The sequence below is a fragment of the Pan paniscus genome, chromosome 19 (genome assembly GCF_029289425.2).
Source record: "Pan paniscus chromosome 19, NHGRI_mPanPan1-v2.0_pri, whole genome shotgun sequence".
Taxonomy (NCBI): Eukaryota; Metazoa; Chordata; class Mammalia; order Primates; family Hominidae; genus Pan; species Pan paniscus.
The window spans coordinates 5,118,330-5,143,946 of record NC_073268.2 but is presented as its reverse complement, the minus strand read 5'-3'; positions in this window follow the sequence as shown (position 1 = coordinate 5,143,946).

Sequence of the window (25,617 nt, the reverse complement as noted above, 5' to 3'; positions counted from 1 at the left end):
GTTTATACAGATGTCTGTGTAGATATTTCCATGTTTATACAGATGGCAGTGTAGATATTTCCATGTTTATACCGATGACTGTGTGGATATTTCCATATTTATACAGATAGCGGTGAAGATATCTCCTTGTTTCCACAGATAGCGGTGTAGATATTTCCATTTTTATACAGATCGCGATGTAGATATTTCTGTGTTTATACAGATCATTGTGTAGATATTTCCATGTTTATACAGATTGCAGTTTAGATATATCCATCTTTCTACAGATGTCATTGTAGATATTTCCATGTTTATACAGATGGCGGTGTAGATATTTCCACGTTTATATAGATGGCGGTGTTGATATTTCCTTGTTTATGAAGATGGCAGTGTAGATATTTCCATGTGTATAGAGATTGCGGTGTATATATTCCCATGTTTATAGAGATAGCGGTGCAGATATTTCCATGTTTATACAGATAGCGGTGTAGGTGTTTCCATGTTTATAGAGATAGCGGTTGAGATATTTCCATGTTTATACAGATAGCGGTGTAGATTTTTCCAAGTTCATGCACATCACGGTGTAGATATTTCCATGTTTATACAGATAGCGGTATAGATATTTCCATGTTTATACAGGTAGCGGTGTAGATATTTCCATGTTTATACAGATAGCGGTGTAGATATTTCCATCTTTCTACAGATGGCACTGTAGATATTTCCATGTTTATAGAGATAGCGGTGTAGATATTTCCACGTTTATACTGAGAGCAGTGTAGATATTTCCATGTTTACAAAGATTGAAGTGTAGATATTTCCAGGTTTATGCAGATAGCGGTGTAGATACTTCCATGTTTATATAGATGGCGTTGTGGATATTTCTATGTTTATGCCAATGGCTTTGTAGATATTTCCATGTTTATAGAGATGGTGGTGTAGATATTTCCATGTTTATAGAGATAGCTGTGTAGATATTTCCATGTTTATACAAATCATGGTGTAGACATTTTCATGTTCATACAGATAGCGTTGTAGATAATTCCATGTTGATACATATAGTGGTGTAGATATTTTCATGTTTCTACAGATAGCGGTGTAGATATTTCCATCTTTCTACTGATGGCAGTGTAGATATTTCCATGTTTATACAGATGGCGTTTTAGATATCTCCATGTTCATATATGTGGCGGTATACATATTTACTTGTTTATGTAGATGGCGGTGTAGATATTTCCAGGTTTATAGAGATGGCGGTGTATATATTTCCCTGTTTATAGAGACAGCGGTGTAGATATTTCCATGTTTATAGAGATAGCGGTGTAGGTATTTCCATGTTTAAAGGGATAGCGGTGTAGGTATTTCCATCTTTAAAAAGATAGCGGTGTAGATATTTCCATGTTTATACAGATGGCCGTGTAGTTATTTCCATGAATATACAGATGGCAATGTATGTATATCCATTTTTATAGGGATGGTGGTGTAGATATTTCCGTGTTTATACAGATGGCGTTGAAGATAGTTCCATGTTTATGGAGATGGCAGTGTAGATATTTTCATGTTTATAGAGAGGACGGTGTAGATATTTCCATGTATATAGAGATAGCGGTATAGATATTTCCATGTTTATATAGATGGCGGTGTAGATTCTTCCATGTTTATAGAGATAGCTGTGTAGATATTTCCATGTTTATAGAGATAGCGGTATAGATATTTCCATGTTTATATAGATAGCGGTGTAGATTCTACCATGTTTATAGAGATAGCTGTGTAGATATTTCCATGTTTATAGAGATAGTCGTGTAGATATTTCCATCTTTATTCAGATGGCTGTGTAGATATTTCAATGTTTACAGATGGCTGTGTAGATATTTCCATGTTTATACAGATGGCAATGTAGATATTTCCATGTTTATAGAGATAGCGGTGTAGATATTTCCAGGTTTATACAGATAGCGGTGCACATATTTCCATGTTTATAGAGATAGCAGTGTAAATATTTCCATATTTGTACAGATAGCAGTGTAATTTCCATGTTTCTACAGATAGCGGTGTAGATATTTCCAGGTTTATACAGATAGCGGTGCACATATTTCCATGTTTATAGAGATCGCGGTGTAAATATTTCCACCTTTCTACAGACGGCAGTGTAGATATTTCCATGTTTATACAGATGGTGGTGTGGATATTACCATCTTTATGCATATGGCGGTGTTAACATTTCCACTTTTCTACAGACGGTAGTGTGGATATTTCCATGTTTATACAGATGGTGTTGTGGATATTACCATGTTTATGGAAATGGCAGTGTAGATATTTTCATGTTTAGAGAGACGACGGTGTAGATATTTCCATGTTTATAGAGATAGCGGTATAGATATTTCCATGTTTATATAGATAGAGGTGTAGGTATTTCCTTGTTTATAGAGATAACGGTGTATATATTTCCATGTTTATAGGGATGGCTGTGTAGATATTTCCATGTGTATATAAATGGAAGAGTATATATTTCCATGTTTATACAGATAGCAGTGTAGATATTTTCATGTTTATACAGATGGCTGTGTAGATATTTCCGTGTGTAAACAGATTGCAGTGTAGTTATTTCCATGTTTATAGAGATGACTGTGTGGATATTTCCATGTTTTTACAGATGGCGGTGTAGATATTTCCATGTTTATAGAGATAGCGGTGTAGATATTTCCGAGGTTATACAGATATCGGTGTAGATATTTCCATGTTTATAGAGATAGTGTTGTAGATATTTCCATATTTATAAGATGTCGGTGTAGATAATTCCATGTTTACAGGTAGTGGTGTAGATATTTACATGTTTATACAGATTGCGGTGTAGATATTTCCATGTTTATACTGATCGTGGTGTAGATATTTCCATGTTTATACAGATAGCGGTGTAGATATTTCCTTGTTTGTACAGATAGCGGTGTTGGTATTTCCAGGTTTATACTGATAGCGGTGTAGATATTTCCATGTTTATAGAGCTCGCGGTGTAGGTATTTCCATGGTTATACAGATGGCGGTGTAGATATTTCCATGTTTAACCAGATGGCTGTGTAGATACTTCCATTTGTATACAGATGTCGGTACAGATAGTTCCATGTTTATGGAGATGGCAGTGTAGATATTTTCATTTTTATAGAGATGGCGGGGTAGATATTTCCATGTTTATAGAGATAGCGGTGTAGATATTTCCATGTTTATAGGGATAGTGGTGTAGGTATTTCCATGTTTCTAGAGATAGCGGTGTAGATATTTCCATGTTTATACAGATGTCTGTGTAGATATTTACATGTGTATGCTGATGGCACTGTAGATATTTCCATGTTTATAGAGATGGTGGTGTAGATATTTTCATGTTTATACAGATGACTGTGTAGATATTTCCATATTTTTACAGATGTCGGTGTAATTATTTCCATGTTTACAGAGATAGCGGTGTAGATATTTCCATGTTTATACAGATAGCGGTGTAGATATTTCCATGTTTATACAAATAGCTGTGTAGATATTTCCATGTTTACAGGGATAGCGGTATAGATATTCCATATTTGCTCTGATTGCAGTGTAGATATTTCCATGTTTAAACAGATAGCGGTGTAGTTATTTCCATGTTTATACAGATATTGTTGGAGATATTTCCGTGTTTATACAGATGGCCGTGGAGGTATTTCCATGTTCATACAGATGGCGGTGTGGGTATTTCCAAGTTTATACAGATAGCAGTGTAGGTATTTCCATGTTTATACAAATAGCTTTGTAGATATTTCCATGTTTATACAGATAGCAGTGTAGATATTTCCATGTATACAGACATAGCGCTGTAGATATTTCCATATTTGCACAGATTGCAGTGAAGATATTTCCATGTGTATAGAGATAGCGGAGTGGATATTTCCATGTTTATAGAGATAGCGGTGTAGGTATTTCCATGTTCATAGAGATAGTGGTGTAGATAATTCCATGTGTATACAGATGGCCGTGTAGATATTTCTATGTTTATACAGATGGCAGTGTACACATTTCCATGTGTATACAGAGGGAGGTGTAGATATTTCCATGTTTATACAGATGACTGTGTAGGTATTTCCATGTTTATACAGATGGCGGTGTAGATATTTCCATGTTTATAGATAGAACCATGTAGCTATTTCCATGTTTATACAGATAGCGGTGTAGACATTTCCATGTTTATAGTGATAGCAGTGTAGATATTTCAATAGTTATACAGACCGTGGTGTAGATATTTCCTTTTTTACACAGATAGCTGTGTATGTATTTCCATGTTTACACAGATAGCGTTGTAGTTATTTCCATATTTACACAGATAGCGGTGTACATATTTCCATGTTTATACAGATATCAGTGGAGATGTTTCCATGCTTATACAGATAGCAGTGGAGATATTTCCATGTTAATACAGATAGCGGTGTAGATATTTGCCTGATATAGAGACGGCTTTGTAGATATTTCCATGTTTATACAGATGGCTGTGTAGATATTTCCATGTTCATACAGATGGCCGTGTAGATATTTCCATGTTTATGCAGATAGTGGTGTAAATATTTCCATGTTTATACAGATGACTGTGTCGGTATTTCCATGTTTATACTGATGGCGGTGTAGATATTTCCATGTTTATAGACATAGCCATGTAGCTATTTTCATGTTTGTACAGATAGCGTTGTAGACATTTCCATGTTTATAGTGATAGCAGTGTCTATATTTCCATATTTATACAGATAGCGGTGTAGATATTTCCATGTATATACAGATAGCAGTGTAGATATTTCCAAGTTTATAGAGATAGCGGTGTAGATATTTAAATGTTTATGGAGATCGTGGTGTAGATATTTCCATGTTTATACAGATAGCGGTGATCATATTTCCATGTTCACAGAGATAGCGGTGTAGATATTTCCATGTTTATACAGATAGTGGTGTAGATATTTCCATCTTTAAACAGATAGCGTTGTACATATTTCCATGTTCACACAGATAGCTGTGTAGATATTTCCATGTTTAAACAGATAGTGTTATAGATAATTCCATATTTATAAAGATAGCGGTGTAAACATTCCCATGTATATACAGTTAGCGGTGTATATATTTCCATGTATATACAGACAGCGGTGAAGATATTTAAATGTTTATGCAGATCGTGGTGTAGATATTTCCATATTTATACAGATAGCGGTGTAGGTATTTCCATGTTTATACAGATAGCGGTGTACATATTTCCATGTTTACAGAGATAGCGGTGTAGATATTTCTATGTTTATACAGATAGTGGTGTAGATATTTCCATCTTTACACATATAGCGGTGTACGTATTTCCTTGTTTACACAGATAGTTGTGTAGATATTTCCATGTTTACACAGATAGTGTTATAGATATTTCCATGTTTATACAGATAGCGGTGTAGATATTTCCATGTTTATACAGATAGCGGTGTACATATTTAAATGTTTCTGCAGATCGTGGTGTAGATATTTCCATATTTATACAGATAGCGGTGTACATATTTCCATGTTTATAGAGATAGCGGTGTAGGTATTTCCATGTTTCTAAAGATAGCGGTGTAGATATTTCCATGTTTATACAGATGACTGTGTAGATATTTCCATCTTTTTACAGATGGCGGTGTAAATATTTCAATGTTTACAGAGATAGCGGTGTAGATATTTCCATGTTTATAGAGATAGCGTTGTAGATATTTCCATGTTTATAGAGATAAGGGTGTAGATATTTCCATGTTTATTCAGATGGCTGTGTAGTAATTTCCATGTTTATACCGATGTCTGTGTAGATATTTCCATGTTTATACAGATGGCAGTGTAGATATTTCCATGTTTATACCGATGACTGTTTGGATATTTCCATATTTATACAGATAGCGGTGAAGATATCTCCTTGTTTCCACAGATACCTGTGTAGATATTTCCATGTTTATACAGTTCGCGATGTAGATATTTCCGAGTTTATACAGATCATTGTGTAGATATTTCCATGTTTATAGAGATTGCGGTGTAGATATATCCATCTTTCAACAGATGGCAGTGTAGATATTTCCATGTTTATGCCGATGGCTTTGTAGATATTTCCATGTTTATAGAGATGGTGGTGTAGATATTTCCATGTTTATAGAGATAGTGCTGTAGATATTTCCATGTTTATACAAATCATGGTGTAGATATTTCCATGTTCATAAAGATAGCGTTGTAGATAATTCCATGTTTATACAGATAGTGGTGTAGATATTTCCATGTTTCTAGAGATGGCTGTGTAGATATTTCCATGTTTATTCATATGTCTATGTAGATATTTCCATGTTTATACAGATGACTGTGTAGATATTTCCATGTTTATACAGATTACTGTGTAGGTATTTCCATGTTTATACAGATGTCTGTGTAGATATTTCCATGTTTATAGAGATAGCCATGAAGATATTTCCATGTTTACACAGATAGGGGTGTAGACATTTCCATGTTTATAGAGATAGTGGTGGAGATATTTCCATGTTTATACAGATAGCGGTGGAGATATATCCATGTTTATACAGACTGCGGTGTATATATTTCCAGGTTTTACAGATACCGGTACAGATATTTCCATTTTTATACAGATAGCAGTGGAGATATTTCCATGTTTATTGAGATGTAGGTGTAGATATTTCCCTGTTTATACAGATGGCGGCGTACATATTTCCATGTTTATACAGATAGCGGTGTAGATATTTCCATGTTTATACAGATAGCGGTGTAGATATTTCCATGTTTACACAGAGAGCGGTGAAGCTATTTCCATCTTTGCACAGATTGCAGTGTAGATATTTCCAGGTTTACACAGATAGTCGTGTAGATATTTCCATCTTTGCAGAGACTGCGGTGTAGATATTTCCATCTTTTCACAGATAGCGGTGTGGATATTTCCATGTTTATACAGATGGAGGTGTAGATATTTCCATGTTTATAGAGACGGCTGTGTAGATATTTCCATGATTATCCTGATGGCAGTGTAGATATTTCCATGTTTATACAGATAGCGGTGTAGATATTTCCGTGTTTATACAGATGACTGTGAAGGTATTTCCGTGTTTATACAGATGGCGGTGTAGATAATTCCATGTTTATAGTGATAGCCAAGTAGATATTTCCAAGATTATGCAGATAACGGTGTAGACATTTCCAAGTTTATAGAGTTAGCGGTGTAGATATTTCCATATTTATGCAGATAGCGCTGTAGATATTTCCATGCTTATACAGATAGCGGTGTAGATATTTCCATGTTTTTACAGATAGCGGTGTAGATATTTCCATAATTGCACAGATTGCGGTGCAGATATTTCCATCTTTACACGGATGGTGGTGTACAGATTTCCATGTTTACACAGATAGCTGTGTAGATATTTCCATGTTTACACAGATAGTGTTGTAGATAATTCCATGTTTATACAGATAGTGGTGTAGATATTCCCATGTTTATAAAGATACCGGTGTAGATATTTCCATGTTTATAAAGATACCGGTGTAGATATTTCCATGTTTATAGAGATAGCGGTGGAGATATTTCCATGTTTATACAGATAGCGGTGTAGATATTTCCATGTTTATACAGATAGCGGTGTAGCTATTTCCATGTTTATACAGATAGCAGTGGAGATACTTCCATGTTTATACAGATAGCGGTGTTGGTATTTCCATGTTTATACAGATAGCGGTGTAGATATTTCAATGTTTATACAGATAGCAGTGGAGATACTTCCGTGTTTATACAGATAGCGTTGTAAATATTTCCATGTTCATAGAGATAGCAGTGTAAATATTTCCATGTTTACACAGATAACGCTTTAAATGTTTACACATTTATAGAGATAGCGGTGTAGATATTTCTATGTTTATACAGAAATTGGAGTAGATATTTCCACGTTTACAGAAATAGCAGTGTAGATATTTCCACGTTTACACAGATAGCGGTGTAGATATTCCCATGTTCATAGAGATAGCGGTGTAGATATTTCCAAGTTTATACATATAGCGGTGTAGATATTTCCATGTTTACAGAGACATCGGTGTAGATATTTCCACGTTTATAGAGATAGCGGTGTAGATATTTCCATGTTTATAGAGACAGCGGTATAGATATTTCCACATTTATAGAGATAGCCGTGTAGAGATTTCCAAGTTTATGTAGACAACGGTGTAGGTATTTGCATGTTTATAGATACAGCGGTGTAGATATTTCCATGTTTTTAGAGACAGCGGTGTAGATATTTCCATGTTTATACACATAGCAGTGTAGATATTTCCATGTTTATAGAGACAGCAGTGTAGATATTTGCATGTTTATACAGATATTGCTGTAGATATTTCCATGTTTATACAGACAGCGGTGTAGATTTTTCTATGTTTATAGAGATAGCGGTGTAGATACTTTCAGGTTTATACAGACAGTGGTGTAGATATTTCCATGTTTATAGAGATAGCAGTGTAGATATATCCACGTTTATACAGATAGCGGTGTAAATATTTCCATGTTTATACAGATAGTGGTGTAAATATTTCCATGTTTATACAGATAGCGGTGTAGATATTTCCATGTTTATAGAGATAGCGGTGGGGATATTTCCATGTTTATACAGAAAGCAGTGTAGATATTTCCATGTTCATGTAGATAGCGGTGTAGATATTTCCATGTTTAAACCGATATCGGTGTAGATATTTCCATGTTTATACAGATATCGTTGGAGATATTTCATTGTTTATATAGATAGCTCTGTAGATATTTCCTTGTTTATACAGATAACGGTGAAGGTATTTCCATGTTTACACAGACAGTGGTGTGGCTATTTCCATGTTTATACAGATAGCAGTGTAGATATTTCCATGTTTATAGAGATGGCTGTGTAGATATTTCCATGTTTATACAGATGTCTGTGTAGATATTTCCATGTTTATACAGATGACTGTGTAGATATTTCCATGTTTATACAGATGTCTGTGTAGATATTTCCATGTTTATAGAGATAGCCATGAAGATATTTCCATGTTTACACAGATAGGGGTTTAGACATTTCCATGTTTATAGAGATAGTGGTGGAGATATTTCCATGTTTATACAGATGGCGATGTAGATAGTTCCATGTTTATGGAGATGGAAGTGTAGATATTTTCATTTTTTTAGAGACGGCGGTGTAGATATTTTCATGTTTATAGAGATAGCGGTGTAGATATTTCCATGTTTATAGAGATAGCAGTGTAGATATTTCCATGTTTATGCAGATGACTGTGTAGGTATTTCCATGTTTATACGGATGGCGGTGTAGATATTTCCAAGTTTATACAGATAGCGGTGTAGATATTTCCATGTTTATACTGATCATTGTGCAGATATTTCCATGTTTATACAGATCGCGGTGTAGATATTTCCATCCCTCTACAGATGGCAGTGTAGATTTTTCCATGTTTATACAGATGGCGGTGTGGATATTTCCATGTTTATATAGATGGCGGTGTAGATATTTCCTTGTTTATGTAGATGGCGGTGTAGATATTTCCATGTTTATAGAGATGGCGGTGTATAGATTTCCACGTTTATCGACATAGCATTGTAGATATTTCCATATTTATACAGATAGCGGTGTCGGTATTTCCATGTTTATGGAGATAGCTGTGTACATATTTCCATGTTTATACAGATAGCGGTGTAGATATTACCATGTTTATACAGATAGCGTTGTAGATAATTCCATGTTAATACAGAGAGCGTTGTTGATATTTCCATGTTTATACAGATCGTGGTGTAGATATTTCCATCTTGGTACAGATCGCAGTGTAGATATTTCCATGTTTATACAGATAGCGGTGTAGTTATTTCCATGTTTATATATATGGCATTGTAGATATTTCCTTTTTTATGTAGATGGCAGTGTAGATATATCCGTGTTTATAGAGATGGTGGTGTAGATATTTCCAAGTTTTTAGACATAGCGGTGTAGATATTTCCATGTTTATACAGATAGCGGTGTAGATATTTCCATGTTTATACAGATCGTGGTGTAGATATTTCCTTGGTTATACAGCTCGCGGTGTAGATATTTGCATCTTTATACAGATGGCGGTGTAGATATTTCCGTGTTTATAGAGATGGCGGTGTAGATATTTCCATGTTTATACAGATGGCGGTGCAGATATTTCCATGTTTATACAGATGGTGGTGTAGATATTTGCATGTTTATGCAGCTGGTGGTGTAGATATTTCCATGTTTATGGTGATGGCGGTGCAGATATTTCCATGTTTTTAGAGATAGAGTTGTAGATATTTCCAAGTTTATAGAGATAGCGCTGTAGGTATTTCCATGTTTATAGTGATTGCGGTGTAGATATTTCCATGTTTATACAGATAGTGGTGTAGATATTTCCATGTTTATACACATAGCGGTGTTGATATTTCCATGTTTTTAGGGATAGCAGTGCAGATATTTACATGTTTATACAGATAGCACTGTAATTATTTCCATGTTTATACAGATAGCGTTGTAGATATTTCCATGTATATACAGATGGCTTTGTAGATATTTCCATGTTTATACAAATTGCGGTATAGTTATTTCCATGTTTATACAGGCGGTGGTGTAGATATTTCCATGTTTACACAGATGACTCTGTAGGTATTTCTATGTTTATACAGATGGCGGTGTAGATATTTCCATGTGTATACAGATAGCGGTGTAGATATTTCCATGTTTATACAGATCATTTTGTAGATATTTCCATGTTTATACAGATCGCGGTGTAGTTATTTCCATCTTTCTACAGATAGCAATGTAGATATTTCCATGTTTATATACATGACGGTTTGGAAATTTCCACGTTTATATAGATGGCAGTGTAGTTATTTCCTTGTTCATGTAGATGGCGGTGTAGATATTTCCATGTTTATAGAGATAGCGGTGTATATATTTTCGTGTTTATAGAGATAGCGGTGTAGATATTTCCATGTTTACACAGATAGCAGTTTAAATATTTCCATGTTTATAGAGATAGCGGTGTAGATATTTCCATGTTTATACAGACAGTGGTGCAGATATTTCCATGTTTATACAGATAGTGGTGTTGGCATTTCCATGTTTTTACAGATTGTGGTATAGATATTTCCATGTTTATATAGATGGCGGTGTTGATATTTCCATGTTTATACAGATGTGAGTGTAGATATTTCCATGTTTATACAGATGGCGGTGTAGATATTTCCATGTTTACGTATGGCCTTGTAGATATTTCCATGTTTGTAGAGATGGTGGTGTAGATATTTGCATGTTTGTTAAGATAGCGGTGAAGATATTTCCGTGTTTATACAGATCATGGTGTAGTTATTTCCATGTTTATACAGATACCATTGTAGATAATTCCATGTTAATACAGATAGCGTTGTAGTATTTCCATGTTTATACAGATCGTGGTGTAGACATTTCCGTCTTTCTACAGATGGCGGTGTTGATATTTCCATATTTATACAGATGGCGGTGTAGATATATCCTTGTTTATGTAGATGGTGGTGTAGATATTTCCATGTTTATAGGTATGGTGGTGTATATATTTCCATGTTTATAGAGATAGCGGTGTAAATATTTCCATGTTTATACAGTTAGCGGTGTAGATATTTCCATGTTTATAGAGATAGCGTTGTTGTTATTTCCATGCTTATACAGATGATGTTGTAGATATTTCCATGTTTATACAGCTCGCGGTGTAGATATTTACATATTTATGCAGAAGGCGGTGTGGATATTTCCATGTTTATGCAGATGGCGGTGTAGATATTTCCATGTTTTTAGAGATAGCGGTGTAGATATTTCCATGTTTATAGATATAGCGATGTAGGTATTTCCATCTTTATAGTGATAGCGGTGTAGTTATTTCCATGTTTATACAGATAGCGGTGTAGGTATGTCCATGTTTATACACATATTGGTATTGATATTTCCATGTTTTTAGGGATAGCTGTGTAGATATTTCCATGTTTATACAGATAGCGGTGTATATATTTCCATGTATATACAGATGGCTGTGTAGATATTTCCAAGTTTATATAGATGGCGGAGTATATATTTCCATGTTTTTACAGATGGTGGTGTAGATATTTCCATGTTTATACAGATGACTGTGTAGGTATTTCCATGTTTATACAGATAGCGGTGTAGATATTTACATGTATATACAGATAGCAGTGTAGTTATTTCCATGTTTATGTAGACAGCAGTGGAGATATTTCCATGTTTATACAGACAGTGGTGTAGACATTTCCAAGTTTATACAGATAGCGGTGTACATATTTCCATGTTTTCACAGATAGCTGTGTCGATATTTCCATGTTTACACAGATAGTGTTGTATATATTTCCATGTTTATACAGAGAGCGGTGTAGATATTTCCATGTTTATAAAGATAGCGGTGTAGATATTTCCATGTTTATAGAGATAGCGGTGGAGATACTTCCATGTTTATACAGATAGCGATGTATATATGGCCATGGATGTACTGATAGCGGTGTAGATATTTCCGTGTTTATACAGATAGCGGTGTAGATATTTCCATGTATATACAGATAGCGGTGCAGATATTTCCATATTTATACAGATAGCGGTGTAGATATTTCCATGTTTATACAGATAGCAGTGTAGATATTTCCATGTTTATTCAGATAGCGGTGTAGGTATTTCCATGTTTATGGAGATAGCGGTGTAGACATTTCCATATTTATACAGATGGCTGTGTAGAAATTTCCATGAGTATACAGATCGCAGTGTAAATATTTCCATGTTTATACAGATGGAGGTGTAGTGATTTCCATGTTTATACAGATGACTGTGTAGATAATTCCATGTTTTTATAGATGGCGGTGTAGATATTTCCATGTTTATACAGATAGCGGTGTGGCTATTTCCATGTTTATACAGATAGTGGTGTATATATTACCCTGTTTATAGGGATGGCTGTGTAGATATTTCCATGTTTATAACGATATTGCTGTAGATATTTCCATGTTTATACAGATGACTGTGTAGGTATTTCCATGTTTATAGAGACAGCGGTCTAGATATTTCCATGTTTATAGTGATTGCGGTTTAGATATTTCCATCTTTATAGAGATAGCGGTGTAGATATTTCCATGTTTATAGAGACGGCGGTGTAGATATTTCCATGTTTATAGGGATAGCGGCAAAGCTATTTGCACATTTGCAAAGATAGCGGTGTAGATATTTACACGTTTATACAGATAGTGGTGTAGATATTTCCAAGTTTAGATAGCGGTATAGATATTTCCACGTTTATACAGATTGTGCTGTATATATTTCCACGTTTATAGAGATAGCGGTGTAGATATTTCCATGTTTATACATACAGCGGTGTAGGTATTTCCGCATTTATACTTTTAGCGGTGTAGATATTTCCAGGTTTATAGAGATAGCGGTGTAGATGTTCCCACGTTTATAGAGATAGCGGTGTAGATATTTCCATGTTTATAGAGATAGCGGTGTAGATATTTCCTCGTTTATAGTGATAGCGCTGTAGATATTTCCATGTTTCTAGAGACAGCGTTGTAGATATTTCCACGTTTATAGAGATGGCTGTGTAGATATTTCCATGTTTATAGAGACAGTGAAGTAGATATTTGAATGTTTATAGAGATAGCGTTGTATATATTTCCATGTTTATAGAGACAGTGGTGTAGATATTTCCATGTTTATACAGATAGAGGTTTAGATATTTCCAAGTTTATAGAGACAGTGGTGTAGATATTTCCATATTTATACAGATAGCTATGTTGATATTTCTTGCTTATACAGACAGCGGTGTAGATATTTCCATGTTTATACAGATAGCGGTGTAGATATTTCCATATTTATAGAGATAGCGGTGTAGATATTTCCATGTTTATAGTGATAGCTGTTTACATATTTCTAAGTTTTTACAGATAACGGTGGAAATATTTCCATGTTTATAGAGATAGCGGTGTAGATATTTCCATGTTTATAGAGACGGCGTTTTAGATAGTTCCATGTTTATACAGATAGCGTTGTAAATGTTTACACGTTTACAGAGATAGCTGTGTAGATATTTCCACGTTTGTACAGAAAACGGTTTAGATATTTTCACGTTTAGAGAGATTTTATGAAAATTTATTTTATGAAGATGAAACAAGTAATTGGGCTACCTACCTTATGGTATTTTTTACATTGAGATTGTTTAAAATACCCCTCTCCTAACCTAAACCCTGACAAATAGAGCCAGGGAAAGGCACGCAAAAAAGGATTCATGGGCTTGTATGCCTGATAACAAAAACTTCACACAGAAGACTGCAAAAAACACAATCTTGCACAAAGCCCATTGCAACTTTGCACACAACAATGCTTCTGAAGGATATTTGCCCGACAACTGCCTGTCCAACCTGGGCCTGGCATCACCTTTGTTATTGATCTTTGTAGCCAAGGATAATCATTTCCAAATGATCATATAATCTTCCTCATTTTTTCTTTTGTCTTCCTTTACCTCTGTGAATATGCATATAGTTTACTCTGGATTGCCTGTTTCTATTGCAAGGCTTTGTTTCCAAACGAATATCTTTTTCTTGTGGAGAGCCTCTCTCTGTTTGTTATTTAGGTTGATAAGAGAAATGTGAACATTTGAGAGCTCAGGTAAAAGGCCTTAGTCTACAGTGAAACTTTTTTGCACCCTTAGATGCTTACTTCCGCTACAACTTGCAGGTGGGCCTTGAAAAGGTCTTGGAATAAGTTTGAGCTTTGGTCTTCTCCGATTCATTTAGCATAGATTCTCAAAATGTGGTCCGTGGACCCACAGCATCAGCATCACCTGGAGATTGTTAGAAATGCAAATCATCGGGCCTCATTCCAGAACCTCAGCTGGAAACTCTAGGGGCATGGCCAGACCCTCTGTAGCTGAACAAGCCATCCAGGTGGTTTTGATGCAGCTAAAGTTCTGGAGCAACTAATGTAACCCCATTTGCAAAACTTGGCTCTACAGGCCTCCCTAGCTGGTAAGCTGCTAGCATTTTTTGTTTGTTTGTTTGTTTGTTTGTTTTGATACAGGGTCTTCCTCTGTTGACCAGACCGTGACCTCCTGGGTTCAAGCGAGGACTCAGCCTCCTGAGTAGCCGGGACTACAGGTATGTGCCACCACCATGCCCAACTACTTTTTGTATTTTTTTTTTGTAGGGATGGGGTTTTAGCCCAGGCTAGTCTCAAACTCCTGGACTCAAGCAATCTGCCCACTTTGTCCTCACGAACTGCTGGGATTATAGGCATGAGCCACCACTCCTGGCCCAAAATTCATATTTTAACTACTATCCTAAATTATTTTAAAAACAAAAGTCTCCTTGGACTCAAACCAGGTCAGAGTGACATGATCATGTGCCTGTTTTGTGCAGGGTGAAGTGAGATTATTATCTAGGAAATAGCTGAAATGTCCTGAGGGTGACAAAGAGGAGCTGTGTTTTCAGCCAAATATCAGAACCAGGGCCACTGCCTGCCGCTAAACCCCAGCGGGCACCCCTACTTTGTGTTTATCTGTGGTGGCTACGCTTGCCCACCTGCTGGGAACCCTGAGAATGACTCTAGACTTTTCCAGGGACTGCATGCCAGGGTATTTTTACAATTTATGTGTAGACTTTGTTCGGGTGGAAAAGTTATTTTATGAAGACGAAACAAGCAATTGGGGTACCTACCTTATGGCATTTTTTACATTGAGAGTGTTAAAAATACCCCTCCCCTAACCAAAACCCTGACAAATAGAGCCAGGGAAGGCCATGCAAACAAGGATTCTTGGGCTTGTATGCCTGATAACAAAAACTTATCACAGAAGACTGCAAAAAACACAATCTTGCACAAAGCCCATTGCAACTTTGCACACAACAATGCTTCTGAAGGATATTTGCCCAACAACTGCCTGTCCAACCTGGGCCTGGCATCACCTTTGTTATTGATCTTTGTAGCCAAGGATAATCATTTCCAAATTATCATATAATCTTCCTCATTTCTTCTTTTGTCTTCCTTTACCTCCGTGAATATGCATATAGTTTACTCTGGCTTGCCTATTTCTATTGCAAGGCTGTTTCCAAACGAATACCTTTTTCTTGTGGAGAGCCTCTCTCTGTTTGTTATTTAGGTTGATAAGAGAAATGTGAACATTTGAGAGCTCAGGTAAAAGGCCTTAGTCTACAGTGAAACTTTTTTGCACCCTTAGATGCTTACTTCCGCTACAACTTGCAGGTGGGCCTTGAAAAGGTCTTGGAATAAGTTTGAGCTTTGGTCTTCTCCGATTCATTTAGCATAGATTCTCAAAATGTGGTCCGTGGACCCACAGCATCAGCATCACCTGGAGATTGTTAGAAATGCAAATCATTGGGCCTCATTCCAGAACCTCAGCTGGAAACTCTAGGAGCATGGCCAGACCCTCTGTAGCTGAACAAGCCATCCAGGTGGTTTTGATGCAGCTAAAGTTCTGGAGCAACTAATGTAGCCCCATTTGCAAAACTTGGCTCTACAGGCCTCCCTAGCTGGTAAGCTGCTAGCATATTTTGTTTGTTTGTTTGTTTGTTTTGATACAGGGTCTTGCTCTGTTGACCAGACCGTGACCTCCTGGGTTCAAGCAAGGACTCATCCTCCTGAGTAGCTGGGACTACAGGTATGTGCCTCCACCATGCCCAACTACTTTTTGTATTTTTTTTTGTAGGGATGGGGATTTAGCCCAGGCTAATCTCAAACTCCTGGACTCAAGCAATCTGCCCACTTTGGCCTCACGAAGTGCTGGGATTATAGGCATGAGCCACTGTGCCCGGCCCTGCCAGCTTTGTATAAGCTGAGGAGTTTTTAAAAATACCTAGACTCAGGGCAAACCCCAGACACTTAAGTCAGATTCTCTGGGAGGTGAAGCCCAGGCACTGGTATTTTTAAAGTCTCTACATATGGTTCTAATGTGCTGCTAAGTTAGAGAACCGCTGATCTAGACCAGGCCTTTTCAAACTTAATGTGCTCGTGAATTACCTGGACCTTGTTAAAATGCAGTTTCAGTCTGCATAGGCCTGGGGTGGAGCCTGAGCTTCTGCAATTTTTACAAGTCTCTAGAGGATGCTGCTGCATCTGGGCTGCTAACTACACTTGGAGATAGGAGGTTCTGGAGAGCAGAGGAAAGAGCATGAACCATAACCTAGGGGCTGGTAGTCCTGACTTCCGAGCCAAGGTTTGCCTTTATGTGGCTGGCAACTTGCTTGGACTCCTACCTCAATTCTCTGGGCCCAAGGTTTGTCCTGCCTCAGAAGGATGTCAAGAAAATTGAGTGAGTAATGCAGAATTGTTTCTTAAAGTGTGTGCAGATGCTCCATGAATTTAGAGAGTATGTGGATGCACATTAGTAAATTTTAATAATTGTGACCATGTTGTTATGAGTACTTAGAACAAGTAATGATGGCTTTTGATGTATAGTAGTAAGAAAGCTTCCTTTTAAAAGGCATGTATTTAAGTTTCAAAAGTGGGGCTATCTAAAAATATATGAAATAAATAATAGTAGAGGTAATTGACAGAGCAAAATTAGGAAGGCAGGATGAGAATGACTCAAGTTTGGGAAATGCTGAGAAAGCAGATGCCCAAGGGCTATGAAAACTTAAAAAAATAGGTAGCACTTGATTTTGATTGGCTGAATGAGATGATGTGTTTGATCATTTACGGGGTTGGCATTTGGCAACATGCACTAGGTGGCTGGAATCACTGTTTATTAAAAAATATTTGAGTCTCTACTTTGCACTAGATACATTTTTAGTCTCTTGGAAAAGGGATTGGGGGGCAGGCAGGATAAAAACAAATCATTTATGCCCACAAGAAAATTGCAGGAAGATAAAAGTCATGAAATAAACTCTATGCTTCTAATTTAATATTTTTTTATAGATTATGAGAAAAAAGTTTTGCTCACTATCAGCTAGGAAAGCTGTCTTAGCACAACCATTCATTCTTGCACAAATCAAAATCAAGACGAGCCAGATTTAATTTAATATTTTTTCACAGATTATGAGAAAAAAGTTCTAATTTAATTTTTTTATAGATTATGAGAAAAAAGTTTCGCTCTCTATCAGCTAGGAAAGCTGTCTTAGCACAACCATTCATTCTTGCACAAATCAAAATCAAGATGAGCCAGAAGGCTCCATTCTGACAACTTCTAATGGAGAAGCTACATTTACTGGACATGGGAAAAGTTGCTGGGCTCTAAGGACTGTGCTCATTTCTTGAACTAGATAAATGGTCTTGGTGTAGCATAATACCAAAACTTCTTGTCGCAGCCCGTAAGGACAGAACTCAATCAGCCTGAAAAGGAAGTCAGTGACTCCGACTCAACACAGGAATGTGCTGTGATTGCTAAAGAAGGATGTAGGAGTGTGGCACAATTCAACCACAGTCTGTGGCCCTGTGCCTCTGCCTTGACATGAGTGGGATTTCCCAGCTGGTCATTTTCTTCTTATCTAAGATATTGGGAACAAATTACTTGACCTCCTCTGGGCTTCAGTACTCCCACTCATCAAATTAGAGGACTGGGCAGTCGCTAGGCTCTCTTTAGGCATCATATTTTAGTTTCTGTGATTTTAAATTTGAGAAGGGTTGTCTAAGGGAGAATACATAGGGGAGGGGGAAAGGCTTATTAAAAGTGTAGTTAGACACTGAATGTTTAAGAATTGCATTTTGTAATAATACCTTTACCTAATCAGGACTGACAATCTTACCTGATGACAGCACCTGGAGGAATGGCTGCATTCAAAAATAAAAATGAAATAAAACAAGACCTTATTTGAACTTAGCAATAATGCTGATTCCTCTTTTTGATTTGAGGAGGTTATAGCTGTTGTAAATGCTTGAATTGGGTCTGCCCAGGCAAAACGGAGTCAAGAGTCCATGTCAGATGAATTTTAACAATGTAGACAATAGAAAGGGTTGCTTAAACTGCCCCTCTTTTACCAAAACACATTTACAAATGAAAGAACAACACTTCCATTTTTTAAAAACATTTTTTGAGATGAAGTCTTCCTTTGTCACCCAGAGTGGAGTGCAGTGGTGCGATCTTGGCTCACTGCAAACTTTTCCTCCCGGGCTCAAGTGATTCTCCTGCCTCATCCTCCCGAGTAGCTGGGACTACAGGCGCCCACCACCATTCCTAGCTAATTTTTGTATTTTTAGTAGAGACAGGTTTTCACCATGTTGGCCAGGCTGGTCTCGAACTCCTGACCCCATGTGATTCGCCGACGTCGGCCTCTGAAAGTGCTGGGATTACAGGCGTGAGCCAACACGCATGGCTAAAAATTTTCCATTTTTAATTGCAGGGTCTGGGGAATTAAAATGCATCCGTAATTTCTTGCATCTCTCCGCTCGGGCTTGCATGAATGCAGAGGGATGGGGAGGACTTCTTGAGGCAAGCATCCCCCTCTTGTCACCTGCCATCTGGAGAGAGAGGGCTGTGATTTATCTCACTTTAATCAGGAAGGACCCGATGGGTGGACGGAGAGGTCTGACGGCTTTGTTGCTCCATTTGGGAAAGAAACGGACAGAGTGAATTTGTGTGTGATCCCTAAGGAGAAAGCGTCTTTGTGCTCTATTTCTTTTTGACCTGGAGCCCCTGAAAGCAAGCTAGTTACAAGTTGAAATAGGCCGTTTCTAAAGTGTGATTTTGTTTGTGTATGAGCCTTGATTACAAAGGGGAAAAAAAGCCGCTTAATTTACATACACCACATGTAGTGCAGGATCCCCTGGGCTGTCTTTTCAGGTATCAGGAAACTTTGATGAAAGTCGCTTGTCTCATCTAGGAGTCATTTCATATTGTTTAGCAGAGCCTGGTATTAACATTTCCTTCCAACTGTTTACTGGAATCTGTGTGTTCCCTTCAAGTGATGCATACTAGGTGCACAGGCTTCCTGCCACTGTCATCCTAATCTTTCCGTGCAGACAGGAGCAGAGGGGAGAGCGCTGAGCCAGGCCCCAGCTTGCTTTTCTTTCCTGACACAGCCCGGCTCCGCTGCACTTCTCAGCTCTTGCTCTAGGTGGTGGTGTTTGACCATTTTCTTCATGTGACTCTCCTCTCGGTAATATAAATTCATTCGGAGGATTACCTGATATCAAAAAAAATTCCTTTTGATTAGTAGAATCAACTTGTTTCTTCACACGATACTCTTCCCACTGAGACACATGGAGACAATTCTGACTCCAGGTTTGCAACCTTGAGATTTCTCTCAGATGCAATAAAAAAACAAAAAAGCATTTTGAGTGGCACAGTGATGCCTAGTGCATGATCATGTTTGTCTGCTCAAACATTAAAGGGAAACTTGTGGGTTTGAGGATGCCCAGCAGCACGACAGCTGTGAATGTAAATGAGCCGTATAGAGAGAGAGGGGGCGAGAGGGGACTACAAATTTCAGAATATGAGCTGATCGTTTATAAGTTAAAAAAAAAAAGTCAAAAGGGAGCCCAGGATGGTGCAAGAAAGAGGAGAAAGGAAGATTTTCCTTGCAGCTAATCAGGAGAGTTCATAAGGGCTGATTACATGAGTGGAAGCCTTAAGTTCTTTTTTTTAAAAAATGTGAAAGTTTGCATGTATGTATGTATGTATGTTTGTAGTATGTATGTATAGCTTCGTGTATTACCATTATTATTGCAATCAGCAAATGGATTTACTTCCTTTATCTCATGGGCTCCTTCCCACTCACTTCTGGCAGCACATTTTCCTTTCTCCTTCATCCCAGAACACCAAAGAACAGATGCGCTTCCTAACCCTGGCTCCAGGGGACTTTATACAATGTAAACAGTGCACCTCTAACGTGGTTCACCGCTTACAGAATGTGTGTCCCATTTTAAAACTGTGACTCCTTTATATTTTGCAGTGCTTATTTTAATAAGAGACATTGGACTTGTGACTTATTTTTCGTGGAGGAGTGAGCTTAATGTTTGAAAGTAATCGATAAACTTGTTTTTCCTCTGATGCCATCAGCCAAGATCCTATGGCAATAGTAAGAGGATGACACTGGGCTGGCACCCCCTCCATAACATATTTGGACGATGTTTTTCCCCCAGAATGCACATGCAATAGCTTTGGTTTGGTAAGAGAGAGATGGTGTACTTGGTTTCCTTCTGTCACACTTTTGGTGAAATGCATTAGACTTTTAAATCAGGAAATTCAGCAAGATGAGTTAGATTTTTACACAAGAGCAGTGGAGGACTTCCAGCTGGTTGGGGGAATGATACGGAAATATCTTGCTAAATCAGGGTCTGGTGGAATGCTGCTCCCCTGGCAGGCTCCTCTTCACTGGGAGCAATCTGTGGGTTGCTTATAGAACAGAGCGAGCAGGAGGCATAGCATGGTCTTGCTCATGGGGAGACCCGGTGTTCAGATGTTTGTCATTAGGAACTGGGTGTGGGCTTTTTCAAGTTAAACTGAAGCAGCAGTTCTATTAGGAAGAGCCTCCCAGATCAGCATCTTCTGTTTCTGGATACTCTCCCTTTGAAAAGCCAGATTTCAGCAAAAAGCTTTGCTAATGGTGAAATTGCACAACTGAAACCCTATGGGAGCAATAGGAAAGATGGAGAAAGAGGTGGTTATATCATGTACTTCAACAGTTTATTTAGAGGCTGTTGACGTTAGAATAACAAGCCAAGACAAACAAAAACACTCATTTTGGATGAAAATATTGCCTTTTCATTTTATTATAGATAGCTGAGTCCTAAGACTTATACAGAAACACATTTTCCTAATGAGTGGCTGATTTTTCTGGTTGTGCAAGTAATATCCAAATTATTGTACAAATTTTTGGCTCAGGAGCAAACATTGTATTGCATATTGAGCTAATCACTTGCCCTTTCTAAGGTAATCCCTTACCTCTGCTTTCCCTTCATCTTGTCATTTCTGTTTGTTGGGTACAGGTTTCCTGTTGGCTCTTTCTGTTGGCTCTGATGTAACATGAATGAAGTTCTTAACATCCTTTCAGACATAAACACAACTTAGCTCATTGTTTCTGAGTTCATATAGAGGTTTTCTTGCCCCTGAGACTTTCGTGTCAGACAGCTGGATGTTGCTGTCTTCAAGGCTCTCTATGTTGATTTTGTATCCTACAACTTTACTGATTTCACCTATCAGTTCAGTTCTAACAGTTTTCAAATTTTATTTATTTGTTTTTGTTTTTTAAATATTGTATGTTTCATTTTAGAGTCAGGAGGGTAGATGTACAGGTTTCTTAAACAGGTATATTGCATGGTGCTGAGGTTTGGGCTTCTAATGATCCCACCACCCAAGCAGTGAGCATAGTAATGGATAGGTAGTTTTTCAACCCTTGCTCCCACCATCCTTCCCTCCCACCTTTGGAGTCCCCCAGTGTCTATTGTTCCCTTCTTTGTGTTGAGTTCTAACCTTTTTTTAGTGAAGTTTGTAGGGTTTTCTATATATAACAAGATCATGCCGTCAGTAGGGACAGTTTCACTTCTTCCTTTCCTATTAGGATGCCTTTTATTTCTTTCTTTTGCCTAATTACCCTGAGAAGTGGTGTCTGTGGGCATCCTTGTCTTGTTCCTGATGGTAGAGGAAAAGTTTCAACTTTTAACCATTGATTATGGTGTTAGCTATGAGTTTGTCATATATGGCCTTTATTTTGTTGGGATACAGTCCCTCAATACGTGATCTGTTGGGTGTTTTTTTTTCACCATGAAAGGGTTTCGAATTTTATCAAAAGCTTTTTCTATATCTATTGTGATGGCCATATAGTTTCTATCCTTTATTTTTCTAATATGGTATATTATATGTATTGATTTGCTTATGTTGAACCATGACATGATCATGGTGAATGATTCTTTCAATGTGCTATTGAATTTGGTTTGCTAGGATTTTGTTGAGGATTTTTGCATCTATGTAGATCAAGGATATTGGCCTGTCATTTTCCTTTCTTGTAGTGTTCTTGTCTGGCTTTGGAATCAGGGTAATGCTGGCCCTGTAAGATGAGTTTGGAAGTATTCCCTCCACTTCAGCTTTTTGGAAGAGTTTGAGAAGGACTGGTATTAGTTCTTCTTAAAATATTTGGTAGAATTAATCTGGGAAGCCATCTGGTTTTGGGTTTTTCATTGATAGGAGACATTTTCTTACGGATTCAACCTCCTTGCTTGCTATTAGTCTGTTCAGATTTTTAAATTTCTTCATGAGTCAATCTTGGTAGGTTTTATGTGTCTGGGAATTTATCCATTTCTTCTAGATGATCCAATTAGTTAGTGTGTAATTATACCTAGCAGTTTCTTAGGATCCTTTGTATTTCTGTGATATTGGCTATGATGTTTCATCTTTCATTTCTGATTTTATGCTCTATTGAAAACATGAGGCATAGCAGGTAGGGGGCACTGGTCAGGACTTGGGGTATAAACTGGCAGATGTTAAGGTGGGTGATTCTGGTTAACTCAGAAACTCCGAAGTCCCGTGTGGAAGAATTAACTGCCTGTACTCACCTAGTAATGTATATCCTTGGTCAAAAAAGATCCAGCTGAGAATGTTGGATGAAGGGACCAAATCAATATTCATCATTATATTGAAAACAAGTCAGATTGGCTGTGGTCTTTTGACAGCAGGTCAGTGGCTAAGTCTATTTGAACAAAGTTAGGGCAGGTTCAAGGGAGAAACCTGAGATCGCTATTCTTTGTTCCATACAAACTTGCCTTTCAGTTTCTTCTCCCCATGCCTCCAGGATGTCCCTGCACAGCCCGTAGGGCCCCCTCCTTCAGTACCTTGCCTTACGAAGGGGAGAAAATGAGTTTTCCAATGTTAGCATATATTTAGCCTTCCAAAATTTTCTATTTCTATTTTAGGGGAGCTCTAGGAAAACAGCAGATTACTCTAAATCCCCAGGTAAAAATCTGAAATGGTGGAATTTCATATGACCAGGAGACATATTTTGGGGCAAGTGGGCTTTTCACAATCACTTGGACATGAAGGCATCTGCTTCTTCTATGCCTAAAATAGTCCTTCAATTTAGTAGTTTAATTCCTCTTCCTCTTTTTCAAATTTCAAGACAATACATGTAGTGACTGAACAATTTGGATCCAAGTTTCACTATTTAACTGCCAGTGTGACCTTGGGCGAGTCACTTAATCTTTTCAAGGCTCAATTTCATCATGTAAAGTAGAAATACAAACAATCCCTGACTTAGAATATTTTGACTTATGATTTTTCAACTTTAAGATAGTTTGAAAGCAATACACATTCAGCAGAAGCTGTACTTTGAGTACTCATACAACCATTCTGTTTTCCACTTTCAGTACAGTATTCATTATATTACATGAGATATTCAAAGCCCACTTTATTATAAAATGGGCTTTCTGTTAGATGATTTTGCCTAACTGTAGGTTAATGTGAGTGTTTAAGGTAGGCCAAGCTAAGCTATGATGTTTAGTAGGTTAAGTGTATTAAATGCATTTTCAGCTTACAATATTTTCATAAGTTTATTGGAATATAACCCCATTGTAAATTGAGGGGTATTTGTAATAATGATATCTCTTCAAGGAGACTTTGTGAGCCTCTTAAAAGAAAATGCATACACAGATGCATATAAATATATAATCTTTCTTTTCCATACATATGATATTCTTTAAGGATATTCAAAAATCTGGAAACAGTTGCCTCCAGGGAGATAAATGGTAGTGGGTTGGGAAACTTTTAACTGTATACGCTTTTGTACCTTTTGCATTTTGAATCAGATGAATGTATAATCTACATAAAATATTAAGATTAAAACATCACCGAATAACTTATCAGGAGTTTGGTGAACATAAGGGAAGGCCACCTATGGTGGCTGTATTTTATTCAGTGTTGGTCACTGTTGGGCACTTCATAGAGCTTATTTCATTTCATCCTCACAAGCGCCGTAGGAGGAAGAGGCCCCAGAGGGATTCATGGTTAGAATAGCAGAGTAGGAGCATTTGGCAGCTATATTCTGTGTAGGTGATAACTTTAAAGATATTTTTGTTATAAAATGTTTCAAACATACAGAAAATATAGAGAAGCAGTTTTCTATAGTTATTAAATATTCTTAATGGGTAGTCACAGAAATTATCATCCAAAGTGGGATATTCTTGAGAGAAAAAGGAGGTTCTATTTATAATTATGGTGGGATAACAAACTTAAGATGAACAGCTCTGGACAAACTGGGTTGTAGGGTCCCTGGAAAACAAGGATTACTGTAAATGTGAGTCCCGCCTTGTGCTTCTCTCTGTCCCACCAAGAAAATATGATTTTGATACAGATGTTCATTGTGTCAAGGCAACCATGGCAACCATGATCTACATACACTGTTCAAGTTTTATGCTGATCCTACCTATATATGTCTCAGGAACTTTCCAGAGTTTCCTTTGAGTGCTTCTAAATTTTGCATAAATGGTATGTTGTCCCTTTTCTCTTTTTGAAATGAGTAAGCCATTTTCCCTTCTTTTCCTGGAAAATTAAAGGAACAAAGACCAGGAAATAACAATGTATTAGATAAGGTTCTGTTGATTGAAAGCAACATAACCTAATTCTGGCTAGCTTAAACCATGCTAGGATTTA